At 51.9% G+C, this 22,188-nt stretch overlaps 1 protein-coding gene across 1 annotated transcript in view; it reads left to right on the top strand.

Moving 5' to 3' along the window:
- Nucleotides 1-6,939: 6,939 nt before the first annotated feature.
- Nucleotides 6,940-22,188, top strand: part of SLC35F6 (solute carrier family 35 member F6) — a 56,904-nt gene continuing 41,655 nt past the window's right edge. The window contains exon 1 of the mRNA XM_075338862.1: nucleotides 6,940-6,958. The gene's annotated coding sequence lies outside the window, so the exon portion shown is untranslated. The remainder of the gene's footprint in view (nucleotides 6,959-22,188) is intronic.

The following is a 22,188-nucleotide window of genomic DNA, read 5'->3' as shown; positions in this document are numbered from 1 at the left end:
ACGTCCTCGGGCTGAAAAACAACAAAAACATGTGGAAGAACTGCAAAACATTTTTGTTATGAATAACAGTAAAACAGTAAACATCTCTTCCCTTTATGGGAGGCACATATAAGTAAACGTTGCGAACTTCTTATAAAGAAAACTCTATGTGTGCACTTCCAGTCCATTGCACGGTTCGGGCACATCCCCCATAATTCTGGTAGGGGGCACAACAGGTGCAACTATATACATTTCTTGGCTACAACAAGTCCAGTAGCCTGGCAGTTCGTTCAGCTTCATTTTAAACGCAAGGCACATAAACAACATACCAGCCACTAAGTCCAGTGGCCTGGTAAGACATGACACAAAAACATTCACCGGGGCCCACATTCCAGTTCCGTGGCCCGGTAACACATACACATGGGGGGTGGCATCTTCAAAAAGTACACGGGGCAGTAAGGCAGGGTAGGGTGTCGTCTTCAAAAAGCACATTAGGGCAGCACAAAAGGGACATCTTCACAAAGTGGTGAGGGGCAGACAGGGGCTATATACAGTTCAGCTGCTTCTTACTTCTTTACATGTAGGGATTCTTCTCCGGCTCCCCACCTGACAGCAGGTAGACAGCGGTCAGCACAGTCTGCGTCTGCTGGTCTTGGCGGGCCGCGCCTGGCATGGCGGCGGCCTGTATTGGAGTCGCTGCTGTGACCGATTCTTGATGGGCCGCACCTGGCGTGGCTGCGGCCTGGGCTTGGCGGGCCGCATCTGCGGCGTGGATTAACGTCGCCGCTGCCCGAGCGGGGTATCGCTGCTGGGGCCTGAGCTGGACGGGCCGGGCTTGGCGTCGCTGCTGCGGTGTGGATGGGCGTCGCTCCGGCGGCGAAATCTTGGCGGGCCACACCTGGCGTGGCTGCGGCCCGGATCGGCGTCGCCGTGCCGGGTGTCTCTCCAGGGACCGCGGGAATGGCAGCGGGGGTTGGGGCACTCGCGCCGGCAGGGGCAGCATGGGACTCACCCAGATCTAGGCCGGAGATGCTCTGCAGCAGGATCGGCATCGCTGGTGTGGACTCTGGATGGACGTGGGCATCACCCCCACGCAGGCCTCGCTGCACAGACTTCTGCAGACTCCTCATGGCCAGCACCATCTCCTTCCCCCACGCGGCTGTCTCCCGTCCGCTCTGCTCCTTCATCCCGTCAGCCATCCTCCCGACCTCAGCCTCCAGCTCAGCGGCGGTCACAGGCCTGATCCAGGTAAGCTCCCCCTGGCCTCCGCTTGCAGGAGCCATCTTCTCTCTTCCTCTAGGCAGCATTCTTGCTCTTGTCTGGTCTGGCATTTAGACTCTTTCTGCCAGCCGGCCAGCTTGTCTAGTCGCCATTTTTTTTTCGTTTTCCGCCTTCCAAGGCGGGCACTGCTTTGCGCTCTTTTCTTGGACAAGGGGGCGGGGCTTCTCTTCGCGCCCTTTCTTCTAGCACGCCCCCCTTCTTCCCGCGCTCAGTGGCTTCAATGGCGGCAGTTTCTCACAGTAAAACACAATTCTTCAGGCGCACAGTACCCGGTGTGACCGGGCACGAAATCCTGTTCGTGACGCCAAAATTGACTCGCCCACCCCAGGGCTATGGGACACCCGGTGCCGGGCCGGACTAGTCCGGTGGTAGTCAGTGGTGGCTGGGCCCGGCTCCGTGGCCCTGGTGGGTGTCAGTAGAATATGTGGCTTGATGAATAAAGTTTGTGTTCGTGACGCCACCTGTGGTATGCGGCTAATAAGCCGCCGCTGCTGTAAGAGGCCTCCAGGGGATGATATGGCAGCAGTGGTGGTACTACTCCCCACAGGTGGAGCAATGCCCCGGGGCACAGTTGGTGCTCGTGAGAGTCTATGATGTAGTGGAAGTTAAGCAGCTAAAATAACAGAGACCACTCCAAGGGTGCAGTTCAAATTCTTTACTCACAATTCTTGTCTGGGCCTAGGGACCCTTGGACTGCTGGGACCACTGTCAGGGACCTCCGCCGTTTCTGGGTGATTCTGAGAGTAAAAGCCGGTACCCTTCTCTTTAGTGTCTCTATCTTCTGCTGTCTTCCTTAGCCTTGCCTTTGATAGGATAAACCTGGCTTGGCCTCCACTACAGCCTCCAGGCTGGGGGGTCACCTGTCGGCTGATTACCCCTTTTCTGAAGGTCTGCTATGGGTTCTGGCCCGGGGAGTTTACAACATTCCCTGGGCCTCGGTTTTTACTGTTTGGAGATGATCTTTGCACTCCTCCAGTCTCTAGGGACCGTCCCCTGTCGCAGCTTGATCCCTCCACCGATGTTCTTGTGGAACAGGCCACCGCAGCTCTAAACTGCCCTGGACAGCTCTACAGACTACCCGTGGCCCTGCGACTCCTTCTGTTCTCTGCGTGGTGTCACCTGGACCCTCCGAGTCCCAGGATCTTCACCAGGAAGCGTCTCTTTCTGTTTCTCAGCTCCTGACTGACTTGGAGCTTTCTTTCCTTTCTCTTCTCCTCCTTGCCTGCCTCCAGCAGGCCTCCTCCTCCTTCCCCACTTTCTCTCATTCTCCTTCTTCAACTACATGCTGGCTCCTCACTCTCTCACTCCCTGAGGTAGACTGACTAAACTTGACCTTCCTTTCTGTGTCTGCTCTCTCGTGGCTCCTCCCACCTCCCCAGTTGCTATGCTGTACCCTATAGGAGCAGGGATGGGTCTTACGGCCCCTCCCAGCATGCAGCATGGGAGGGTTGTCTGCCACTTTCCCTGGTCCCAGTGTGTTCCTAGCAATGGGTGTAGTGTGGATTTACCAGGGGACCGGAGTTCACTCCCTTCCTCACCCAGAATGGGCATCACACTGCTGGATGGGGTGCAATGACCTGTGGCGACGGAAGCCTCAGGGGCGCCACATGAGCACCCGTCCGTCGCCCCCAAAGGGAAAAGGAGGGTTATTACATGAGGAAGGTTTTGTCAGTGACACTACCCATGTTGTGCGTTGATTGTTGGTGACACTGTCGCTGCCGCTGGAGGTGATGCCCGGGACTGATGGAGTGGGGCAGCTGTATGTTAGACCCTCCACTGGTAGGGGAGGTGTTGTCCCGGGGCCCCAATACAGATGGGATGGTGCTGCGGAGCGCAATCTGCAGGGTTGGACCAGATGATGTTGGTGTACTCACAGTTCTTGAATAAATTCACAGAGAGTCCAGATGGTAAACCAAATTGCCAGTGACCGGTGACCTCCGGCGGGTGTGTTCGGGTCCCACATCCTGGTGCAGCAGAACAGGGCCCCATCCTACTGCACTTAGTGTTTGTGTCCTTGATTTTGACTACTCCGCTTGAAACGCGGAAGTCTGCTCCCGGTGATTCTGTGTGTTGGGAGCTGTGGCCCACGAGAACTGACTCGTGGGATCTTAGCAGGCAATTAGCATCACATATGATGTTCCACCAACTCTGTCTCCTTTGAAAGTGTTGGGCCAAGAAGAAAAAGGGAGAAACTTACCACCTGTGGGTAAACTGATTACACGTAAAAAAAGAAAATAATTAGAACAGTACACTATAGAGAAAAAAAAGGAAGGCGCAGCGGTAATATACAACTCATCAGAGTAGAAAGGACTCTGCAGATATACTTGTTTCCCCAGACAAACATTGCCAAAGCCAAAAGAGAAACCTTCGGGGACACAACCTTGGAACACAACAACAAAACCCGGTATTTTACAAAACCGAAGTCACGAGAAAAAGAACTAAAAATAAAGTTAGAGTCTATTCAAATTTCTATTGATGACATAAAAACGAGAGTGGTGGAAACAGAAGGAAAGGTGACCTTTATCAGTAACTCACAAATCGCACTAGAAGAGGAACATAAAGCTCTCAGGGAAGAAGTGAACTTGTGGACTTGAAGGATAGGAACCGTAGAAATAATCTAAAGCTAAGCGTGTGACGCCCTGGGCAAGCCAGGGGTCACAGGTCATGACACCACCACACCCTACACCCCAGATAGGTACACCAAAGCTACTCAAAAATCCTTGTTGCCTTCCTCCAGGGGCTGATGTCCACACCAGGGGGTGGGCCAGGCGGTTGGCTCCGCCCACTGAGGAGTTCACAGCCCTGGAGGCGGGAAAACCAGGCAGTTAGCTCAGGCAGAGCTTGAGTGAGGAGTAAACAGTGAAGTGGTAGAGGAGCTACAGAGAGGAGTAAAGGTGGAAGAGAAAGTGACAGTGGAGAAAGCCTGAAGTTGGTCCGGGTGTGTGCCCCGGACTGAGACAGCAAGGTCAGCAGACGGCGGTGACCGTCTGCAGGAGAGGCTGCTTGGAGGTTGCCAAAAGGACCGCGGTCGGGTGGTGGCCCGGCGGTACCAGAGCGGTATACAAAGAACAGTCAGCACCAGTGGCAGGGGCCTTTCGGATCCCGGCAAGGCTAGGAGTCGCCGTGAATTTGCCAAATCCGTCAGTGAAGGGGACCTCCGGGTCTCCCAACAACCAAGTCCCGATTGAAGGCAACAGTCCAACCGTTAGAGAGAGACACCGCCACCGCCAGGGCACCAGTTTCTCAGGGCCAGCGCCTGCGGGCAAAGAGGGGCTCCTCCGGCCTATATCCAAGCCGGGGAGCGGGTTACCGGTGGGAACCCATCGCTACCAACATAGACTTAGGTGCAGGAAAAGGGACCGTCACCGTCAACTACTGGGGAAAAGCAACAGCAGCCGTCCGTGGGAACCGTCTTTCCAGCCGTGTGTTTTACCGAGAACGGTGTCATCGTCTCAGGCTGAGTGAGTACCACAGTGCCGTGAGGCACAGCGCTGCCCCCGCGTCCCTGCACCCCACCAGGTCCTGCACCGGTCCCGCCATCCCTCATCCCCCAACTCATCACTGGGCCCCGGGACGACCACCCCCTACCCACGGAGGGGAGAACCAACAACTTTGCTGCTCCAGTCACTGCTCCCGGGATCCCCATACAGAGCAGCGGTGGTGTCTATTCAATCACCACAACCGTGGGTGGCATCACGGACATTAATCAAATCCCCCCACCAACAAATCAAACCCCCCTTTCACTCACGGGTGAGGAGTGTCGCCCGAGACCCCCGGGATCCGGCCCACCGCTCGAGCCACCACAGAGCAGCAGCAGCCGGACCCGAGCAGTGGGGTGAGCGCAGTGTTGACACCCTCCTCCCCGCCCGCGACAAGCGCATACCAGAAAATGTTACACCAAACAACCTGATTCTATTTATCAAAGTCCTACAGATGTCATAATTAGAAATGAGTGAACCTGAGGTTGAGTTTTCGTACCTGTAGTACCGGTGTCCCTGCAGGGACAATGACTTACTCACCGATGGGTTGAGTCCTCCCCCGCAGCGCCATGGTCGCCTGTCACGGGTGAGTCATGGTTGACATACAGTCATGTGGTTTCTGGCCATTGAAGTTCACAACTTTTGGCTGCACAGAATGCTCCCTGACTTTCCATTGTTCCTGCTGTCAGTAGTCATTGGTGTAGGTAGCTTTCCTGCTGGATTCATCTCTCCCCCTTTTGAACCCATCAGGAGCTTGCCTTCCACCCAGCTGCTGGTCATCAGTATTCTCCATGTGCTTAAAAACCCCTTTCTTCCTTGTACTGGTGCTGGTGCTTCAGTTTATCTATGCCCTGGGTGCAAAAAGGTGGCTTGTACTCTGTTGTATCGTTGCTGAAAACTATGCTGAACGTCTACCGGTCTATAGATAAGTAGTTCATGCTCTTCCCCCGTGTGTCCTCCTTGAGTCGTCTATGGTGTTTAGTGGGGTTGACGAAGAGCTCATCCCATCCATTCCATATTTAAGGTCCAGCATTGGGGATACCTGGGGTCAGGTACCTAGGTTCTGTACCTATCTGCCGAGCTATCTAGGGCAGTGAGGGACACCAGGGACCAGCACTAGGTTTAGTCAGGGGTCACCATCTTTCCTTTCCCTAGACACAGGGTTTCCCTTCCCTTTAACCTTTCACTTGGTATTTCCCAGTACCTAGTGTGACACCGCCCATGTTCTCATCTGCCTCCTTCTCCCCCCAGGGCATGTGCATGCCACACAGGCTCTCTGGGAATGCGCTTAGGGCGCACTCACACACACCGATCCACCTCTTAAAAGGCTGGCGTGCTATTTCCAGGAGATGCCTCTCAGTCATAGGCTATGTATTTTAGGCACCCTCCCATTAGGGGAGGTGCCTGCGCAATGTCTCTAGTTAGTTATTCTGTTTGTCTGCTAGCTAGTTGTCAGGTCCCTTTATCCCTGTGTCCCTTACATGTACCTGTAACTGCCTTTCCATACATATTTGTCTCTGCCGTGCCCACCTGCTTGTCTACCTGTACATGTGTCCGTACCTGAGTCCATCCCCTGTCCTGGGGGTCAGCTATCCTGAGATTGGTACCTTGCATCTGCCTTGCTCTAGGTGTTTAGTTAAGCCTCTTCTACTAAAGGGTAAGCCTGGGTTACCCCTGTGGTCCAGTGGATCCACTACCCCTGCTCGCTGCCTCTTCACCGGCTGCGGGCTTTACAGTACCGAACAAAGACTTTACAAAAAAACAGTGTTTGAGTTTGGAGATCGGGTGCTTTATGTATGCAAACCACTCGCGCAAGCATTCCTGTGCTCTCAAATTAGTGACTTCCACTGGGGTTTAGGTCCAAAACAAGATTTTTTGAAAAGTCCGGCTACATCATCTGTACCAAACATCCACAGGTCCGCTCATTTCTAGTCAAAATTGAAAAACCCGATAAATGGCCTTTTATATATATATCTATATATATATATCTATATATATAATTGCCTTATTCTGTCTGTCTGTCTGTCTGTCTATCTGTCTGTCTGTCATGCTCCGAAATTGTGTCCTTACGGTGACACAAAGCTGATTGGCCGCTGGGCTCGCCATGGCCCCGCCCCCCCACACGGATTGGCCTCTCGCCCCGGCTCTCTGCAGGCCCCGCCCCCCTCACGCAATGCACGCTCGCTCTGGCCCAACTGACACGGGGCTCCGATTCCCAGGTGAGTACACACACACATCAGATCACACTCACTCTCACACTCACTCTCACACACACCTCACACATCACAACATGCTGGGATATCGCTTGCTTCTACACCGGCTCCGTCAGGATCCCGGCAGCGCCAGACATAACCTTGCGATGCTGGGATCTTAACGGAGGCCGTGAAAGCTGGTAACCATTATACACATCGGGTAACTAAGGTCCCTTAGTTACCCGATGTGTATCATAGTTACCAGTGTACACCGGCTCACACTCACTCTCACACACACCTCACACACACATCACATCGCATCCACACATCAAGGTCCTGCAGCTGCGGAACATACATAACATAACAGCACACACATAACAGCACACACATAACAGCACACACATAACAGCACACACATAACAGCACACACACATAACAGCACACACACACAAATCAGATCACACTCACACACACCTCACACATCACATCGCATCCACATACTCACAACATCCTGGGATATCGCTTGCTTCTCGGCGGCGATACTGTGCTGTTGTGAGCTTCCAGGACCTGACGGAGGATCACATGGCCAGAAGCATGTGATATCCCCGGATGTTGTGAGTATCAGCGCGTATGTGCAATATCGTCAGTGTCTGTGTGTGTGAGTGTATGCGATCGGGTGTGTGTGAGTGGATGCGATCGGTTGTGTGGGTGAGTGGATGCGATCGGTTGTGTGGGTGAGTGGATGCGATCGGGTGTGGGTGAGTGGATGCGATCGGTTGTGTGGGTGAGTGGATGCGATCGGGTGTGGGTAAGTGTCGGCAGAGGAGCACGGCGTGCTGGAGGAGGCTGGGAGCAGAGAGGCTGATCTTGGGGAAGGCTGGGAGGGGGAGGCTGATGCTGAGGGAGGCTGGAAGGAGAGAGGCTGAGCAAACGTGCTCCATCCGCCATACTGCGCACTCCCCATCGTGCTGCATCCCCCATGCTGCGCACTCCCAAACGTGCTCCATCCGCCATGCTGCGCACTCCCCATCGTGCTCTATCCGCCATGCTGCACACTCCCAAACGTGCTCCATCCCCCATGCTGCGCACTCCCAAACGTGCTCCATCCGCCATGCTGCGCACTCCCCATCGTGCTCTATCCGCCATGCTGCACACTCCCAAAAGTGCTCCATCCGCCATGCTGCGCACTCCCAAACGTGCTCCATCCGCCATGCTGCGCACCCCCCATCATGCTCCATCCGCCATGCTGCGCACTCCCAAACGTGCTCCATCCGCCATGCTGCGCACTCCCAAACGTGCTCCATCCGCCATGCTGCGCACTCCCAAACGTGGTCCATCCGCCATGCTGCGCACTCCCAAACGTGGTCCATCCGCCATGCTGCGCACTCCCAAACGTGGTCCATCCGCCATGCTGCGCACTCCCAAACGTGCTCCATCCGCCATACTGCGCACTCCCAAACGTGCTCCATCCGCCATACTGCGCACTCCCCATCGTGCACCATCCGGCATGCTGCGCACTCCCAAGCGGATGGAGCATGATGGGGGGTGCGCAGCATGGCGGATGGAGCACGTTTGGGAGTGCGCAGCATGGCGGATGGAGCACGTTTGGGAGTGCGCAGCATGACGGATGGAGCACGTTTGGGAGTGCGCAGCATGACGGATGGAGCACGTTTGGGAGTGCGCAGCATGCCGGATGGAGCACGTTTGGGAGTGCGCAGCATGCCGGATGGTGCACGATGGGGAGTGCGCAGTATGGCGGATGGAGCACGTTTGGGAGTGCGCAGTATGGCGGATGGAGCACGTTTGGGAGTGCGCAGCATGGCGGATGGAGCACGTTTGGGAGTGCGCAGCATGGCGGATGGACCACGTTTGGGAGTGCGCAGCATGGCGGATGGAGCACGTTTGGGAGTGCGCAGCATGGCGGATGGAGCACGTTTGGGAGTGCGCAGCATGGCGGATGGAGCACGTTTGGGAGTGCGCAGCATGGCGGATGGAGCACGTTTGGGAGTGCGCAGCATGCCGGATGGTGCACGATGGGGAGTGCGCAGTATGGCGGATGGAGCACGTTTGGGAGTGCGCAGCATGGCGGATGGAGCACGTTTGGGAGTGCGCAGCATGGCGGATGGACCACGTTTGGGAGTGCGCAGCATGGCGGATGGAGCACGTTTGGGAGTGCGCAGCATGGCGGATGGAGCACGTTTGGGAGTGCGCAGCATGGCGGGTGGAGCACGTTTGGGAGTGCGCAGCATGGCGGATGGAGCATGATAGGGGGTGCGCAGCATGGCGGATGGAGCACCTTTGGGAGTGCGCAGCATGGCGGATGGAGCACGTTTGGGAGTGTGCAGCATGGCGGATAGAGCACGATGGGGAGTGCGCAGCATGGCGGATGGAGCACGTTTGGGAGTGCGCAGCATGGGGGATGCAGCACGATGGGGAGTGCGCAGTATGGCGGATGGAGCACGTTTGGGAGTGCGCAGCATGGCGGATGGACCACGTTTGGGAGTGCGCAGCATGGCGGATGGAGCACGTTTGGGAGTGCGCAGCATGGGGGATGCAGCACGATGGGGGGTGCGCAGCATGGGGGATAGAGCACGATGGGAGGTGCACACCTCCCCCCAACACACACACACACGCGCACTGCACAACACACACACACTAGGAATCACAAACAACGCCCTACACAGACACCCACACACAGACAACGCTGCACACACAAATATACGCACATACTGCACAACACACACATTGCTCAAAACATACCTCCCCCCAAAACACACCACACACACACAAACCGCACAACACACACACACACACAACGCTACAGACACACAGCGCTCCACAAACAACGCAACACACGCAAGAAACATACAACACCGCTCTCACCCCCCGCGACACTCAGAACATGTACAGCGCCCTACACAAACACTTGGTAACTACACACAACAACATCTATATATATATATATATATATATATATAACAAAAATCATACATGAACTACACAATACGTAAATTCTAGAATACCCGATGCGTAGAATCGGGCCACCTTCTAGTATATATATATATATAGAGAGAGAGAGAGAAAGAAGAGAGAGAGAGAGGAGAGAGAGAAGAGAAGAGAGAGAAGAGAGAAAGAAGAGAGGGAGAGAAAGAGAGAGAGAAGAGAGAGGGAGAGAGAGAAGAGAGAGAAGAGAGAGAAAGAGAGAGAAAGAAGAGAGAGAGAGCGAGGAGAGAGAGAAGAGAGAGAAGAGAGAGAGAAGAGAGGGAGAGAGGGGGAGAGAGAGGAGAGAGAGAAGAGAAGAGAGAGAAGAGAGAGAGAAGAGAGGGAGAGAGAGAGAGAGAAGAGCGAAAGAGAGAGAGAGAAGAGAGAGGGAGAGAGAGAGAAGAGAGAAAGAGAGAAGAGAGAGAGAGGGAGAGGGAGAGAGAGAGGGAGAGAGAGAGAAGAGAGAGGGAGAGAGAGAAAGAGAGAGAAAGAGAGAGAGAGAAGAGAGAGAGAGGGAGAGAGAGAAAGGGAGAGAGAAAGAGAGAAAAAGAGAGACGAGAGAGAGAGGGAGGGAGAAAGAGAAGAGAGAGAGCGAGAAGAGAGAGAGAAGAAAGGGGGAGAGAGAGAGAGAGGAGAGAGAGGGAGAGAGAGAGAGAAGAGAGAAAGCGAGAAGAGAGAGAGAGAGAAGAGAAAGAGAGGGAGAAGAGAGGGAGAGAGAGAGAAGAGAGAAAGCGAGAAGAGAGAGAGAGGGGGAGAGAGAGGAGAGAGAGAAGAGAGGGAGAGAGAGAGAAGAGAGACAGAGAAGAGAGAGCGAGAAGAGAGAGAGAGGGGGGGAGAGAGAGGAGAGAGAGAAGAGAGTGAGAGAGAGAGAGAAGAGAGACAGAGAAGAGAGAGAGAGGGAGAGAGAGAGAAGAGAGACAGAGAAGAGAGAGAGAAGAGAGAGAAAGAGAGAGAGAAGAGAGGGAGAGAGAGAGAAGAGAGAGAGAGGGAGAGAGAGAGAGGGAGAGAGAGTGAGAACAGAGACAAAGAAGAGAGAGAGAAGAGAGAGAGCGAGAAAAGAGAGAGAGCTAACTAATAAGAATCAAGAAAAGCTAAAAATAACATGAGTTTTAAGCCAAGATAAAAATATTCTTTAGTAGAACACAAAAAATGATATATGCAATGAAATAAAACCCTCCACAGGAAAATTGCCCACAATATACAAAGCACAAGAGACGTAGAAATACACGTCGTATAAAATAAGAAAAAAACAAACAAATGTGGGGAGACACTATATCTCTCAATTAATGAGACAACAAACAAATACAAAATGCATGTTCCACGTAAAGAAAAGAAAAATACACAGTGTTAACCACTAGAGGTCACTGCAGGACATGAAATCCAACTGTAAAACTATATACAATGGGCAAAAAGTGCACATGGCCCGTATCAGATTGCACACAGTGAACTGGTGAAATAAAAGTATATTTAGAATCATTGATAATGCACATAACCCTAATTGTACAAAGATGAATAAATAGATATCAAGAGATAAACTGCATAAAAAATGTGCAGAACCAAAATTCATATAATTTGCTATTGCAGGTAACTCAGATTGTGCAAAAGCAAGAGGTAGATACCAAGAAATGAATAAGTCATTGATTGAAAAAATCTCTATGTGTGGGCTCATAAATCAGATACTGCAGATAAAGTGGAGAAAATACACACAGCAGCCAAGAAAAATAAAGACCTGCTGTATATGTGCTAGAGTGCAGGGAGCAAAAAGACCTGGAGGGATTAGCAGACAGCCTGATGCGCGTTTCGTCCTGAGGGTCACTAAGCACTGAACAAAAAGCACTCGTACAAGCCATAAAAACCAAAGAGCCATTAGAGGTCTGATGATTGACTGTATCCTCATGGGACACTTGACAAGGGGCCTGCGGTACTGTCTGGTGATGCCCAAAGTGGATCTATGCCAATGAGGGAGTATGTTTCCAAAGCAAGGTGATAAGACGAGTTATATTGCCTTTATGACATCGACTGGTCCAGGATCACCCCATACCACCCACAGGGCAATGGCGCATGTGAGCACTTTGTAGCGCCCCTGAAGCCAACAAGGAGCTACAAGGTACTGCATCCCCAACCAGGATGCAGGGCCTACACCCCAGGGCCCCAGAAGACCAGTGCCGGTAACAAAAAAAACAATCCAAACAATCCCTGTTTTATCCCCAAATTCCCCCATAGACTGGTGCCAGACTAGGGTTGGACCTAATGGATGGCCACTTAGAAGTGGAGCTAATCCAGTCCACTAGATGACCAGGTGGGAGGGGCGGACAATGGACAGTGAGACAGTCAAGAGGAGAGAGAGCAAGTGGAAAGACTGACAGGAGTGTAACGGTGACCTGAGGGGATAGGCGTCTGGTTGCCGGTGGAGTGCGGTGGAGTACTCCCGGAACCATAGCACCGACGGGGTACAGAATCCTAGGTCAGGCAAACTCTCCAGGCTGACCTGATATCTGCACAGTGAGGGAACCATCAAGGAACTCATTGACCTTGAAGTTCGGGACTCAGTAGCAATGGGAGAACCAGGGAAAAGGACCAGAGACACCGACCCCATAGGGTTCACGCTACCATCATACCGACTATCGTTAAGAGACTACCAGGAGGGGACCACTAGATGCTCCAAGCCACGGGGAGCCACCAACCAAAGACAGATGCAGGGGAAAGAAGCCACCAGGTCACTAAATCGGCATTGGAACTAAGGGGACCAGCAGTCAAGACCTGCCTTCCTCGGGTGACCAGTTTCCATCTGACTGTGAGTAAAGGAACCAGTTACACTACAACCCCTCATGTGGCCTACCTTCTTTCTGCACCCATCTGTATCACCTATCCTCTGGGGCCCGGCCATACTTGCGGAGGGTCTAACATCCAGGCTGCCAACAACACCAGCCCCAGTAGTGAGAACTGTGCAGCAGTCGTTCCATCCACATAGCCGCAAACCGCAAGTGGCGTCACGTATAAACTTTCATTTAAACTCCCCTGCAAATATACCCCTTTTAAAAAGAACCCAGGGCACGGGACCGGGCAACGGCCACCAAGTGACATTTCCCCAGCAATACACCACCCGGGACCAAGTACCCTATATCCCTGGGCAGCACAACTTCAACCTGACTCTTTTCCAAATGCTGGACACGTCACGGGGTATGTACTGACGGAACAGGTGCCCCTAGGCTGGCCCTCAGACTCGAGACCCTGCACTGTCCCTTACAGGTAGGCTTGATGGTAGCCAGGTTCGAGCACCCAGCGTGACCCTGACTCCTGTCCAGCCCTGATCTTACTTCCCCCACCCTGCAAGTGGGTCAGAAACCCAGTAACAAAAGCCCCGCAGAAACGACACGGACCAGGGGGAAAGAAAACTAGTACACACTGCACTCACACACAAAGGATGGACAGTATGTGTGCAAGGGAATAAAGCAAAGAGTAGGAAATAAACACTGTGCCGCCCCAGTGTCAGCAGCCAAAACTGTTCGGATCTGGATCCACGGTGGCTTGAGGGGTCTCCGGACCCGGGAGGGGTCGTGCGGCCACTCGAAATAAAAGGGGGTATTTACAGGGGGTTGTGTGTTTAAAGTTCGTGATGCCACCCACGGTGTGTGGTAAGGTGGAGTACCACCGCTGCTGTTGGGAGCGCCTGGTGGCGATTGGATAGCAGCCAGGTGTTTAACCCCTCCATGGGTAGGGGGGAATGCCCCCGGGCTCGGTGATGGTGGTGAGGGGATACTGTTGGGGAGGAAAGGGTCACTGCTTACTCACTCAGTCCAATAACACTGACACCAACAACTTGTAAACCGAAATTCTGAGCACCGCTGCAGTAGGGAGGGAGCACACCTGGATCCCGTGCCCGTTGGTGTTGCTTGTTAGCCTGTGACCTTTCTCTTGGCACCTTCTTTACTGTTTGGACCCTGCAGCGTGGAACTATTCGGGTCCCGCTCACCCGTATGGCTAACGGAGTGAGCTTGCTCTCAGGGTTCACGCTTGGGATTTTCTGGACTGTGTATTGGGAAAGTCCTATCCCTCTCGTTGCGCTAGTACCCCGATTTTGGAGCGGGTGCAGGACGATTTCTAAAGACTTCGTCCTTGTCGGGTGAATTACCAGGACGCTTGAAGCTACTTCCCGGCCTAGGGTCCACGTACCCCGTCGTGCCCTGGACCCTGCCCGGAGATGGCACAAGGCCGCCAGCTGCCCTCCTTGGCAGTTCCGTGCCCCTTGACACGATCCCCTGCGGCCGGGGTTCCAGCTCCTACCAGGCCCAGACCAATGTCTGCCACCTAGTAGTCTCAAGGAGCCCTGCTCCCCAACCTCTCATCTTGAGAGTCTCTCCTCAACTGCCTGCTCCTGACACTCCTGACCCTTCCTAACCAACTCCCCAAGTGGGCAGCCCTATTCCCTTCAGGCTGTCCACTGGTGAGTCTGGTGGGTGTGGTGCAGAGTGTTCCTAGGATTTTAATTAGCTCGTTCTTAGCAACACCAAAGGTTAGGGACCCGTAACCAAGGAGGATGGGATACTGTGCAGAAGGGCAGATTGCACAATACCGTGTGACCACCTGATAGGCCAGGGCATCACAAACACACAACTGGGGAACTTTTACACAACGCAGAAAAGCAACTGCAGATCACCATGAAACTGGATAACCACAAAGACTGGGATCGCTGAAGCTATATCCGGCAAATACAGTATCCAGAACCTTATAAAGGGTGAAGGCGGCTGTGAGAGGTCATTAGCAACCTGAGCTCTAAGCAATCGCTCTCAAGCCAGCAGGAATTAACTCCTGCTTTACTGGAGAGCAGTGAAGCAAAACACAGCCAACGCAGTGACAGGCTGTGCAACTAAGAAATCCCAGGCTTCTTGTCAGACTCTGCGGTGTGAACAGAGTCTGACGCCGCAAAGACACCCAGTGACTCCAAAGCTGAACACCGAATGACAGAACATTAGAGGAAGACAAGGCACGTTGGCAGGAATACTTGCCAGAACTGGTTTGTCGAAAACCACTTAAACACACCTCTGTAAAAATAAATTATTTATTCAAATTAATGGTAGAAAAATATACGACACCAAATATCTGACATAGACACGAAAACACAGTGATCAAATACGGCCTAGTGGAGAGCAGAGGGAGCGTGCAAAGATAGATAGTTGATAGTTTAATGGCTCTCAGTGAACTAGGAGGGACTACAATACTCCTCAACTCCTCCTGCCTACTTGCGGAGAGTGTTGTAAAGTTTTGAACACTCCCCGCTCCGGGTGGCTGTCCCTATATATCCCTGTACTCCACTGACCTATACCACCACCACCAGGTGCATTGTGAGACGACCAGGACAACATATAATATATTAAAATCTGTTGGTTCCTGACTAGGATTGCAGACTATGCAGTCCTCCCTGGGAGGAGCTGTGGGTACCGGTCTCGTCGGGCCCATCAGCTCTGTCCTAAACTGCTGTTTACAGTACCTGGACTGCAGCATAGTCTGCAATCCTAGTCAGGAACCAACAGATTTTAATATATTATATGTTGTCCTGGTCGTCTCACAATGCACCTGGTGGTGGTGGTATAGGTCAGTGGAGTACAGGGATATATAGGGACAGCCACCCGGAGCGGGGAGTGTTCAAAACTTTACAACACTCTCCGCAAGTAGGCAGGAGGAGTTGAGGAGTATTGTAGTCCCTCCTAGTTCACTGAGAGCCATTAAACTATCAACTATCTATCTTTGCACGCTCCCTCTGCTCTCCACTAGGCCGTATTTGATCACTGTGTTTTCGTGTCTATGTCAGATATTTGGTGTCGTATATTTTTCTACCATTAATTTGAATAAATAATTTATTTTTACAGAGGTGTGTTTAAGTGGTTTTCGTGTAACTCCACCTTGGTTGTTATCCTAATAGTGGTCTATGGGCAGAACTGGTTTGTACCTAAACAACCGGGTCCATTTTGCCACAGGCTTTGCACCTTATCTATTACTGGTAAGAAGGGCTGGGAGAGAGGTCTTTGAACTAAACCTGTAGCGCCTGGAAGACCTGACAGAGCGAACTGCCACCTCATGGGTGAAGCACCGCCAATGGTTGCGAACTATCTAGCAGTTGTCCGGCCAGCAGTTACAGAAGAAATGTACCCTGGCTGTGGCCCAGTCAAGGACATGCCATTACATCTTAGGGACCGAGTCCCAGTCTGAGATAAATGGCCCCAGTGGAAACTGAGCAAGAGATGGGAAGTTTGACCTTACAAAGTAATTGAGCGGGTGTATGCTGAAGGTCCGGTGCACAGGGTGCAGATTGAAGATGAGATGGCTGGCCCCCCCAGAGTCCTAAATCAAAACATGTTGAGGCCATGCCAGTTTGCAATTCCTCCAGCTACACCACCAACAGGTAGTCCTGTTCCTCTGCTGTAAGCTGTGTTGCTTGGATTTGATGGCGACAAAGACTGGTGGATCCTTCCTGACACAGTAAGGGGTCCTCAGTCCACAGACACTGGTGATTCCAGGAGTAGGCTATCACCACCTCATGAAGTAGAAGTACACCAGGACCCCCCTGAAACCCTGCCGACAGACAGCCTCCCAAAAGATAGCCAAGTCTCCCCAGAGACTAAGAGCTCTGGAGGTCTCAGAGGTCTACGGCGGGGGTTACACCAGTCAGATATGTTGAACAGTGTGCCTTATCTGTGCCGTCATTGTCGTTGTCCTCTTTCATTGGTGCTCTGTACATGCTTAGCGTTCCCTTGCTGTGCGACGGAACTGGGGAAGTGTGGCGCCTGGCCTAGCCAGGTCGTCACAGATAACACACTAACACACCCTACCCCCATCAGACAGGGACAAAAGCCAAACACAAAACCCTTGTTGCCTCCCTCCAGTGTCTGATGTCCACACCAGGTGGGGCAGAGCTAAGCGGTTGCCCCCCCCCCAAGGAGTTCACAGGCCTGGAAGCGGGAAAAGTGACAGTTTAGTCCAGGAGGTGGAAGTGAGAGGAGTAAACACTTGAGTGTCTGGGTCCAAGAGACCCAAGGGCGAGCGCCTGCGGGCAAACGGGCTCCTCCGGTACCCATACACCGGGGAGCGGACAACCGTTGGGAATCCATAGTAGTCAGAAGAAGAACATCCAGGTGCAGGGAAAGACAGCCGCCATCACCTGTCCAGGGAGAAGCGCTGCAGCCGGCTGCGGAACCCGTCCATCCAGCCGTTTGGTTTACCAAGGACTTTGTACCTTTCTTGCTGAGTGAGTACACCCGTGCCATCCGGCACCGCCGCCGCGCTGTCCTTGCAACCCTGCACCTCACCAACCCTGCGTCCCCGTCACACCACCGGGCCCCGGGACCACCGACCCCTACCCACGGAGGGGGAAAACAACATCCCAGCTGCTCCTTTCCATCGCTCCCGGGATCCCTGTCACCAGCAGCAGTGATGCCTATCTTCACCACGACCCGTGGGTGGCGTCACGGACTAAATCCCTCAAACCAACCACCCCTTTCACTCACGGGCGAGGAGCGCCGTTCGAGTCCCCGGATCCGGCCCACCGCTCGAGCCACCGAGCAGCCATCGCAGCAGCGCTGGACCTGAGCGTTAGCGAGAGCGCAGCAGCAATGGCGTCCTCCCCGCCCGCGACAGAAGCTGACGAGAAGGATGACGAGAGAGCTGGATACTCTTCATTGTAGAGCCCTCATCCAGGCCTGAAGAATAGACCGTTGTTGCTGATTGGTAGTCCTGATATTCTCATTGTTGACAACAGCCATTCTTAAGTGGGGAGGCATGTAGGTGGTATTGACCCTACTAGATGGTTGAATGGTACTGTGACTTTAAGATACTGTGCTCCCCTATTGTTCTGCATGTTATGGGGACTGGCCGGCTCAGCCAGCCCTCCCCGCCTGGACTATGAATTTGAACTAACACCCCCAAAAAGTGTGGGAAAAGGGAAAACACTATGGGGAGGGGGGAAATTGATGTTACTGTACTGCTGTCTGCCTGAAAGGTTTTTAATTGTTGTGACTCCAAGATGCATCTCAAAGTTAAGTCTTGTGTGTACTGCCAGTCTTCTGGGAGCAAGAGGCCTACATCGGTCACTCGGGCATGTCTTCATTTTTTAAATTAAAATGCCGGGCCACAGCCTGTGTATAGAGTGGACAGTACCACCCAGCTCTTTTAAGGCCCTATGGGGAGGGGGCAATTGATGCTTCTGTACTGCTGTCTGTCTGAAAGGATTTTAAATGTCAAGACTCCAAGATAGGTCTCAAAGTTGTCTCTTGTCTGTACTGGTAGGGGTATGGGAGCACCAGTCCTATACCTATCTCTCATCCACCTCTATTTTTCTACTGTCAATAGTCAAGGAAGCTAATGGCTATGCCAAAATAGTGGTGCTGCACTGTAAAACGTATTTCTGTTGTTTTTGAAGCTTTTCAACCCCCCTAAACGTTTTCTCTGCCTGACAATTGGCCTCCCATTGAATCAATGGGATTCAGAAAGGTTTTATACAGGTTCAATGTACGGTTAGATGAATGCACCATATGTCTGGTTAGGCTCGGCGAACCGAACCTAGAGAGGTTCGCTCATCTCTATTTATAACCTTTTCCAGACTGATAGATGTCAATTACTTTGTTTCTCCTTCATTCCTGAATTTCTTTGGATCGTGGCATGATGTTGAGCTTTTGAGGATTTTTCGGTCTTCTTTACTTTGTCAGGCAGGTCATATTTAAGTGATTTCTTGATTGAACATCTGTGGCAGTAATCAGACCTGGGTGTGGGTGGGAAATAGAACTCAGCTTCCCAAAGATGTGATAAACCACAATTAATGTATGTTTGCACTCACTTTTTCACACAGGGCCGTGTAGGTTTATATTTCTTTTTCCTTTAATAATAAAGATGTTCATTTATAAGCTGCATCTTGTGTTTCCTTGTCTTATCTTTGCCTAATATTGACATTTGTTTCCTGATCTGAAGCATTTAAAGTGTAACAAACATGCGAATAATAAGAGATCAGGAAGGGGGCTGTAATGCTGCCACCAGGGGGAGCCAGAGCTCTGTAGCATAATACACTACACAGAGCAATGAGAACCAGGAAGTGAATTCACAGCGTTCTCATGCATTACCTCAAAGCACAGCTGAGAAGCAGAGCTGCAGAGCATGCAAGGAATAGTCACACAGGCTGGGTCAAACACCGTACGGGCAGAAGCAGGACCGGAGGGACGAGCAAAAGCGGAGTCAAAGTCAGGCCAAGGTCAGTACCAAAGGAAGCAACCGAGTGGGGAAATAGGAGAGGGGACAGAGGACAGGAGGGACGACCAGGGGATGGAAAGCAGTGCTAAGCTTATAGCCGGCGCTGGTTCACTGGAAATGCCAGCTTTTAAGGCATCCAGGGTCTGGAAGTGAGGCTCGAGAGAAGGCTCCGCCCCCTAGCCATGTGGACAGGGAGGCGAACCATGACAGTGGCAAATAGTTTTTAACACCACTGTATCTGTCGGTGTATCTGTATGTGTTCCTCTAGTGAGTAGTGTATCTGTATATGCCCCTATACTGTATATATCTGTCGGTGTATCTGTATGTGCAGCACCCCACGCGACCTGCAGCGCTTACTCGTCACCGGGCCAGTAGTTTTGTGGGGTTGCTGTGAATGGCCTGACGCGTCTCTGTGGCCCTGTCAGCTACAGGCAAAGCGAGTGCAAGGGGGATGGAGGTTTGTTTTGCAGCACCACCCGTGGTGCGCAGCCAGGGATTAGCCGCCGCTGAGAGATGTTGTTCTCCTCTGGGGCTGATGTTACTGCAGTTCAGATAGTCCAGCTCCTCACAGGTGGAGCGAGCTCCAGGGAGGACGGTGGCGATGGGGGAAGGGCAGCTGGTGCCGAAGCGTGGGGCGTTGGCGCCGGCAAATCAGAGTCTCACACAGGGGCTGCGGTTCCAGGTGTTTTACTCAAAATTCGTGTGCTGCGCCCACAGAGTACCGGTCAGCGCCGTGATGATCCCAAGCCGATCCCGGATGAATCAGAGGTCACCACCGGTATTGTGAAGCATGGGAGATCTTCCTCCTTGCGCCTTGTAGTGTGGATCCTCGTGGCGTGAAGCTACTTGGGGACCCCAGTGTCCTTGGCTTTAGTTGCCATCCCGTATGCAGGCAGCGCGAAACTTGCTATGGACCCAACTGTGGCCGTGGCTCCTTCTCTATATGCTGCTGGTGGCCCGGGACTTTTGTTGGTGGGCAATGAGACGTGAAATCCCCCTTCCCTGCAGATTCTGGTAGTCCAACATGAAGTATGTTATACCCTAGGACTTTTGCACCCTGTGTGGCTCCGGTCCCGAAGGGGCTGTTGGGGCTCACCCTCCAGCTACCGAGTTGCTCTTCTGTCTCACAGATCCACCTGGTCGTCTCCTGCTTCTCTCTCAGTCTGCCCAGTACCCGGTCGGCCCCTTTGGGGGAGTTGTTTGGCATCCCCCCAGAGGCCTTGCTCTTCTCTGCCTCAAGCTGTTCTCTCTCCTGCATCCAAACTGTTCTTAGGTAAAACTGTTCTGAAGTAAAAACTGTGTGTGCTTGCTCACTTCCCCAGACAGCCCCCACCTTTCTGATGACTCAGCAGTGCTGGGGAAAAACCCATTGCTATGGTGTCCAACTGTGTTGTGTAACTGCTGGCTGGCTGTGTTGTGTAAGCCATGAACACCAGTGGTTACCCCCTCTTACCCGGGATGAGCATTGCATGTTAAGTCAGATATAATAGCCTGTGGTGACTGAAGCCTCAGGGGCGCCACATATATGTCTCTGTGCTGTATATATCTGTCAGTGTATCTGTACGATCCCCGTACTGTATATATCTGTCGGTGTATCTGTATGCCCCCGTAATGTATATATCAGTCAGTTTATCTGTATGTCCCCCGTACTGTGTATATCTGTTGGGGTATCTGTATGTGCCTCTGTGCTGTATATACTTTTGGTGTATCTGTATGTGTCTCTGTACTGTGTATATTTGTTGGTGTATCTGTATGTTCTCCTCATTGTATATCTCTGTGGGTGTATCTGTATGTTCCAATGTACTGTATACAGTATATCTGTCAGTGTATCTGTATGTGCCCCTGCAATGTATATATCTTTTTATGTGTCTGTATGTGTCCTTGCACTGTGTATATCTGTCAGTGTATCTGTACATTCCCTGTATTGTATATATCTGTTGGTGTATCTGTACCTTCCCTGTACTGTGTATATCTGTCAGTGTATCTGTATGTTCCTCGTACTATATATATCTGTGGATGTATCTGTATGTTTCCCATACTGTATATATTTGTCTGTGTATCTGTATGTTCCCCATACTGTATATATCTTTCAGTGTATCTGTGCGTTCCCCATACAGTATATACAGTATCTGTCGGTGTACCTGTATGTTCTTCGTACTGTGTATATCTGTCGATGTATCTGTATGTCCCTGTACTGTGTATATCTGTCAGTGTATCTGTACTGTGTATATCTGTCGGTGTGTCTGTATGTTCCCTGTCCTGTGTATATCTCTTTGTGTATCTGTACGTTCCCTGTACTGTGTATATCTGTTGGTGTATCTGTACGTTCCCTGTACTGTGTATATCTGTCGGTGTATCTGTATGTTCCCTTTACTGTGTATATCAGTTGGTGTGTCTGTGTGTTCCCTGTACTGTGTATATCTCTTCGTGTATCTGTACGTTCCCTGTACTGTGTATATTTGTCGGTGTATCTGTACGTTCCCTGTCCTGTATATATCTGTCGGTGTATCTGTACGTTCCCTGTACTGTGTATATCTGTCGGTGTATCTGTATGTTCCCTGTACTGTGTATATATCTGTCGGTGTATCTGTATGTTCCCTGTACTGTGTATATCTGTCGGTGTATCTGTATTTTCTCTGTACTGTGTATATCTGTCGGTGTATCTGTATGTTCCCCGTTCTGTGTATATATCTGTCGGTTTATCTGTATGTTCTCTGTTCTGTGTATATATCTGTCGGTGTATCTGTATGTTCCCCGTTCTGGATATATATCTGTCGGTGTATCTGTATGTTCCCTGTACTGTGTATATCTGTCGGTGTATCTGTATGTTCCCTGTACTGTGTATATCTGACGGTGTATCTGTATGTTCCCTGTACTGTGTATATATCTGTCGGTGTATCTGTATGTTCCCTGTACTGTATATATATCTGTCGGTGTATCTGTGTGTTCCCTGTACTGTGTATATATCTGTCGGTGTATCTGTATGTTCCCTGTACTGTGTATATATCTGACGGTGTATCTGTATGTTCCCTGTCCTGTGT

Source organism: Anomaloglossus baeobatrachus, chromosome 3 (assembly GCF_048569485.1).
Source record: "Anomaloglossus baeobatrachus isolate aAnoBae1 chromosome 3, aAnoBae1.hap1, whole genome shotgun sequence".
Lineage (NCBI taxonomy): Eukaryota > Metazoa > Chordata > Amphibia > Anura > Aromobatidae > Anomaloglossus > Anomaloglossus baeobatrachus.
This window is presented reverse-complemented; position numbering and strand designations above follow the sequence as displayed.